This window comes from Carcharodon carcharias, chromosome 17, assembly GCF_017639515.1.
Source record: "Carcharodon carcharias isolate sCarCar2 chromosome 17, sCarCar2.pri, whole genome shotgun sequence".
In the NCBI taxonomy this organism is placed as follows: Eukaryota; Metazoa; Chordata; class Chondrichthyes; order Lamniformes; family Lamnidae; genus Carcharodon; species Carcharodon carcharias.
The window spans coordinates 11,957,885-11,965,189 of record NC_054483.1 but is presented as its reverse complement, the minus strand read 5'-3'; the positions used below and the strand labels follow the sequence as shown (position 1 = coordinate 11,965,189).

The following is a 7,305-nucleotide window of genomic DNA, read 5'->3' as shown; positions in this document are numbered from 1 at the left end:
TTCGCTTGCACTCTGTGATCAGGGTCATATCATAGAGACGCAGCCATGAAACTTTAGAAGCATCTGATGCTTTGTCCACTTTCAGTACCTGAGCCCTTCAGGAGCTGGCGCACAGCATCAGTGGTCACAGATGCTGAAGAGATGGAGGCCAATCCCCCCCATAAAGGTGCTGCGAGCACACCGAGAGAGTGAGAGAACTTGTGGCGCCTGCCCACTACCTTCTGGCAGCAATGACAAGCACCCTGGTGCAGGCATCAGTAATGTTTCCAGAGAGTGTGAGGCCGGATCATCACTTTGGTCTGAAGGCTGCACAGAGCACAGGGAAGAGGCCCTGGACTGAGACACCTGGCTTTATTTTGTGCAGAAAGCTTTCACATCTGAGTGAGATGTACGCTGCTCATCAGAACAATGAGCCATAGGCAGGGAGACATTCTTGGAAGTTTATTGACAATAATGAACAGTATGTACAGGTGCTTTAAAGCCATGCCCAGGCTGTGCAACTAATTCTCCTTAACTTTTCTTTAAATTTTGACTTTGGTTTTGCAGTCTCCCTAATTTAGGGGCTGTGTTCATTTTGTCCCTCATTTTGTTAATTTAGTTTAATTGGTTGACACCAAAAAAATTAATTCTTCTTAACTGTCCTAACCCTGCCGCTACATCTTGTGCTCCCCAGACATCCATAGCAGAGGTGGAGGCAGCCTGCTGACTGTGACGCCCTGTCCGTGATGACATTGGCGGGCGTTCCCTGGAGGGCCGAGACTTGGAGGGCCCGGCCCTGCTTTCAGGGTCCTGCTGTGTGGCAGTGGCACCTTCCTCAGCTTGTGGAGCCGGAGCTGCTGAGGTCATAGGAAGAGGGGAGTCAGATGGGCCAGACACTTTTGGAGTCACCTGGATGGATGGGCCCGGAGTGTGCACCTGAGGACCCTCCTCCCTATGGGTGCCAACACACTGTTGGAGGCCAACTATGGCATCAGCGATGGAGTTCAGTCCACGCAGCAGTGCAGGAGCGAAGTCCTGGACCAAGGTCTCCATGGCGGCCACCATCCTACCAGAGTTGACCTCGGTGCATTGGCATGCCGGCGCTATCACCTCAGCCTGAAGGTGGACGGACTCCTCCGTCGTGCCTTGCAATCTGAGGAGTGCAGCCGGCATCCCTTCCTGATGTTCCCGAGCTTGCCTTTGCATCTCCAGCAACTGTGACATGACTGAGTCCAGAAGCTCATCATCTGACTCGGACACAGCAACGTTCTGGCCTCCAGCAATCCTCCGAGTGCCGGGGACCTGGGAAGTCCCTGCCTCCACCTGCAGTGGATCAGGCAGTGTGATGTGCTCAACAGATAGTGATCCCGAAGCTAGTCTAAAGCTAGCCCCCTCCGAGGTGCGTGTCTCTGTGCTGGTGGAGGGTGTGGGTGAGCGCTGTGATGGGACTTCAGGGAGGGTGCCTCCAGATTCCCCTTCAGAGGTTTCTTTGGGGCTTGATTGGAGGCCCTGAGTTGTGGATTCCAACGGTTATTTGGCAGATGTGCCTGTGAAAGCAAGGGGAGATAATTAGTGTATGGCAGTGGCCTGTGAAAGAGGATACATCACTCACGGCATGGTTTTCTGATGGATGTTGCACTGCTGGAACCTCACCTGGTAAAGCAGCGCCAACCTCACTGTCAGCACAGGACCGGTCCAGATCCTCACCAGCCAGCTCGATGGCTGTTTTCAAAGTCTATGTGGACCTTGATTTCGGGCATTCCACCACCTGCGATATCTCCCTCTTGTCGTGTGCCAGCTTGTCCTGCATGGGTAGAGACGGAGAAAGTGTAAGCAGGATGCCTGGCAGGCCAGGTGACAAGTAAGCCTGGCCTGTGTGGGTGTTGAGTGGTCACATGGACGGTATGAGGACAAGGACGGTGAGTGTGAGAGAGTGAATGGTGATGTCCCTTGAACCGGCAGTGAGTGAGGGCCCTGTGAATGTGTGCCGGGTTTGTGAGTGTGTGAGTTGAGAGTGATGAGAAGAGTGACTTACCCTGGCAGAACGGAGATCATTCATCCTATTGCAGTAATGGGTGGATGTCCTTTTCTGAAGGGCGTGGGCACTGACCGCCACTGCCACCACCTCCCAAGCCGGATTGGTCACGTGGCTGCCCATCCTGCGGCCAGAGCAGGGGTACGGGACATCCTGGCAGGCCTCCACAGCATCCAAAAGTTGCTCGTGAGACCCGTCATTAAACCTGAGGGCCGCAGTCTTCTTTGGTTTCATGGCCATGTCTTCCGTGCAGCAGTGGTGGTCTGGAAGCAGCGAGATGTGTGCTTGCGGCTAGACTTTAAACATGGTGCAGGGTGTGATGCAGTGTCGTGGTGTTCGCAGGTGGGTGAATGAGAGCCCACCCACCATGGAAATGGCGTGTTTCCCGGGAGTGCATAAATAATGAGGCGGCTTTGGGATGATACGGCTTGAAAACCTGCCATCACGGGTGACGGTTAGAACATTGTTTTAACCACCATCTACCGCACTGAGTGCAAATTGGGAAATTCCACCCATTATCTTGCTGAAAGACATTCTCCACATTGCAAAAAGAAATGTCCACAGTACAAAATATCTTCATTTGATCAGAGCAAATTCTGCTAAACGTCAAAAGTTTGCGACCCAACCATAATTGATGGAATCAAAATGTTAATGTAACTGTAGAGGAAGCCTTTAGTCAACTCACCTCAAGGGACTTGATAAAATGTGACTTCAGTATTGCAATGTAGCACTGAATGTCTCTGATGCACCTACAGCATTTACTGCAGTTCAGTATTTTGTGCATGACTTAATGACATTTTCTGGTAGTTAAATTTAATTTAAATTCTACTTCTGCCCCCATCAGTGCCTCATGAGCACCACACACCTTTTCAAGCCTCTGCAATGTTTCTGCTAGGCCCAGTCAGGAAATATCCTCATACGGATGATAATGTGACATTACCGGGCTTTGCTGTGACGCAACATCGTGTCCATCAGTTTCATTTTAAAAAAAAATTGGAGTTTGTAAAGACCAAACACTGCTTAAGGTCAACTACTTGCTCTTGTCAAAACAAATTGATCTTTGAGGGACTCATTACACGGTACAATGTTTAGCCTGTTGGAAAAAAGCATCGTTTGTGAGTGAAATATTTCCTCAGCTAAAGCTGAGCAATATTAGTGCAAAGGGCTACAAGTAACTGGTGTGCATAGCAGTTCACTACAGTATGGAGTCACCTCACAGTGCAGCTCCAAAGACTGAGTAGCTGGTGTATGCTGTGCAATTTCAAACAGATGCCCTAAATTAGCTAATGTGATCTTGAAAGATGGTAAATCAAAATCCATCAACTGCTAATCAGGTTTCAATTATGCATAACACTGCTCAATGTCAAAGAAAAACTACGCTAAATAGTACTGTGTCAGAGATCCAACGAACCTCTTGCTTCTCCTCAGGTCAGCTTGTTGCTGAGAAAGTTTTTCTTTGGCTGAACAGTACCATTTTGCCCTATCCCCTCTTCTGGTGACGGTACCAACTCATTGCTATACTTCTGTTCCATGGGCTCTAGAATCATATTTATTCTTGGTTGTGTGAGCTGGGCAGTGACTGTCAGCAGACTATCAGTTACAGAGGGCATCACAGCTGAGCCTGAACCTGATGTCCATGAAATGCATTTATTCAATGACCTATTGGAAATCAATAGAAGTGGGACCTCTGGCCAGTTTTTTCTCTGCAACGCACTGAGGCCAGTTGTATTCCAATGCCACAAACTCCAGCCCCAATGTTACACCGACTTGCATTAAGAAATAAAGATCCCTTATGCGGCTGTATTTTCCAACATCTGTCCCATCCAAATGTTCATGGTATAGTGTGAGCTTTAACGTCAAATCACACCTTAGTTTTTTGCCCCCCTTTCTCTCGTTCCTTCAACACCTCGCCTCATTTCAACAAACCAAGCCTCTCCCTCCTTTCACCTCACAGCCTCTGCACTGAGCATCTTCAGTATTTTCAATCCCTGCCTCAGCTAACCTTTTTTAATTACCCTCTGATTTCACTGCCCTCGCATACTCATTCAGCCTCACCCTCTGCATAAATATCCCTATCTATATTTATGACCACTCCTCAAACTTATTTCATGTGGCCTCTCTAGTTCAATGGTCCAGAGTGCGGATAAGGCCATTTCCAATAACTTCCTTGTATTCAAGACCATAACCCTTTCAACCTTACTTTCTTGTGCATCTTCTGCAAGAAATATCTTTTAATTCTACACTTTGAAACTTTCAGCTGCCTAGTTTTTGGTCCCCTATTTTTCAGGCTGCTTTTGCAGCTATCAGCCATGGCTCAGTTAGTAACCCCATTACCTCTGAGTTATAAGGTTCTGAGTTCAAGTCCCACTCAACCTTCACTCTGAAATCCAGTTCAGGGATTAGATGTTATCCACTGGAAAAGACAAAGGACAAAAGCCATTGGGAGCTGAGAATGGGCTAGAGAATTAAGTGCCCACTTGAGGGAGAGTAAAGTGTAAGCATAAAGAGGGAATTTTAGTTGTTTAAAAAGTTAAATGGGGGATCTTTTCTGTCGTTTAGAGTAGTTACCAATTGCGTAGTGTTTAGTCAAAATTGCTTTTAGGTTGTTTACTAGATTAAAAGTCTTAAAACTTGAAATCTTGTCTGGTGATCCTTGTAGTCAGTCACTGAAATTTCAAATGTGTTTTTAAAAGTTATTAGTCTCTTTAGGCGTTGTAACATTACTGTCTCCCATTTTCACTCCCTCATGCCCATAAGCATATCTGGCACAGATCTGGATTAGCTACTCATCAAACCCATAAAGGTCAAAACCACTTGATTCTGGAGAGCAAAGATAACTCCCGGCTTCTTTCCTCTACTACCATGTACCTCCTTCAGCCCTTCCTCCGGTCTCCTTCATCCTCCAGAAATAAATGAGAGAAAATCATGGATTTGTTCTGACGATTGAGATTATTGCCACGGCTTTGTCCCCTTTCCCAGCAAGCCAAATAGCTTTGGATGTTATGCATATGGAGTTGTGTATAGGGAATCACAGCATTTCTCAGTGCTGTGTGAACCTCCCAGGTGCAGTGTTGACTGTTCTCACACTGCATGTCTTAGGGAGTGCTATGTATGTACATTGATGCTATTTACAGTGAGTATTTCTAGAGTGAGTGTCTCTCTTACGATCACATTATCTTTTCCTCATCTTGAAGTTGCACCCAACTTAGTGTGTGCTGTATGAGTATACACTCTATTAGTGAGGTTAGTGTCTCCCTCTCTGTGTATACACAGTACCTCTGAGTATGCACATTAGCCAAAATTCTAACATTTACACCTGCTTGCAACAGGGGAGGGAAACTGCAGGTCAGCAACTGGAAGTTAGTGGAGCAGGCTTTGCTGTGACTTTTTAACTCAGCCACAACATTAGCTTCCCATTTCTGAGCTGACTAATTGGAGTGGGTGTTATGACAATCCTCACCTGACAGTGAACTACATTAAACTCCTGTAGGGGTCACTATAGAACTGTCAGGACAGAGTGCAAATTTGGAGGCTGGGGGTTGAGCTGCGGGCAGGAAGGACTCAGAAAGAGACACGCTTCTCAGAGGATGGGAGGAAAAGCCAAGCATGCCTGGCTGGAAGTGACTGAGGAGGTCAATGGCAGGCATGTGGTACCTAGTACATGGATACAGTGTTGAAACCTGGACTTCATTGAGGGTAGGAAAGGTGTTGACATCCCACATTGAATTTTAATCCCCACGCTCTGACTTCCCCATCTTTTCCCTGCACAGCACTCCGCAGACCAACACATCTGACAGCTGCCCCTCTTCTCTCTGGAGGCACCTCCTCATATCCTTACCTGAACAGCCGGCACCGAAACTCACCTTAACCTTACTGTCATCTCACACTTCTCCCTCACAGTCACTATGCACAAATGCTGCCCTTTCATCCCCTCAAAACATTTGATTTCTCGTACTGGTAACTCTCTTGTCTCACCTTGCAGAGGAGAGCGCAGAACTCCAGGGAGAGGCAGAGAACCAGGGGTGCCCCTGCATTAATTGCCATCCTGACCACTGCAAAGGAAGAGGCCATTAAGATCAGCACTGTGGCGGAGTGTATAGACATTGGAGATGGACAGATGCCTGGTGACAGAATTAGATATTACACAGCCACATGGAGAGAGGTTGGAGGAGTTTGCCTTCAGCATGAGTGTCATAGTATCTCAGGCCTTTGCTTTGACGTCCACCTCCATGGAAAGAGTGACCACCTGCCTGGATAATCAATGAGGACAGGCAGATGAGTGCATGTGAGCCCTCACCGATGGCTTATGCGCCTAATCTGCCTGTTTAAGTCAGTTTGAGAAAAGCCTTGGCCATCAAGTGCCTCATGGAAATGCAACGGTTGTCTCCAATTCTTTATTTTTGTTTCAATGTTTTATCATAGACTGGTATTACGGTTTAGAAAAAGAATCCTAGGATTTTTCCTCCTGCATGTTTTTGCTTGGCTCCTTCATGGTCCATGATGCCAGCTGAGGTCATTAGAATGAAGGACCCAAACTGACAGCAAGGCATTAGACCATTTTGCCACCTTTCTAGCTCCTTTACTTGAACAGCAAATGACACCACACTTGTTCAGTCTGCCTGTGAGATTGACAACTATTTCCCCACTCCTGTGGCCATTAATAATCTCAAACTCTCCAATGTAGCCATGCTTCATCATTGCAATCAGGAATCTCGCCATCACTTTGGAGCATGGGAGGATCAGAACCTGCCATTTTCCATGTTTCCCTGCATTGTTGATGCTTTGTAAGGGCATGGCGAGAACATTCATGGGCTCCGTGATGCTTGAAGTGAAATGGAAATAAGCAACACCATTCCTTAGGATGCTGCTGATATCGGATGGATTATCACCAGCCCTGTGCTGCCGACATCTTACTTAGCAGTGAAGTGAAAGTAGACCATGAGAGGGAAGATGGAGAAATGGTTCATGAAATTGGATACTCTGCTCAAGGTGCTCCCACTCCTTCCCCTCTTGCCCCTGCACCCCACCCCACCTCATCAATCAGAGCACCATAGCCTCGTCTGCTCCAGCCCCTTTGGTGGGGGCCTCGTGAAAACCCAGGCGACGCTAGCTGTGAGCCTCTTGGCTCTCAGAGCAGGGAAATGAGCAGCCTGCCTCGAACTCTACGAAAGTAACAGGCATAGCATCATTTAGAAGTAATTGGAAATGGAAGAGAGAGACTTTGCAGTTTCACAAGTGGAATCACTTGGTGATTACAAGTCTGTCACTGTGTCAATTTTATTGTTCAGTCA

The 7,305-nt window shown here is 47.3% G+C and overlaps 1 pseudogene; it reads right to left on the bottom strand.

The window, feature by feature from the left end:
• Positions 1–6,450: 6,450 nt before the first annotated feature.
• Positions 6,451–6,823, bottom strand: LOC121289995 (annotated as a pseudogene).
• Positions 6,824–7,305: the final 482 nt, after the last annotated feature.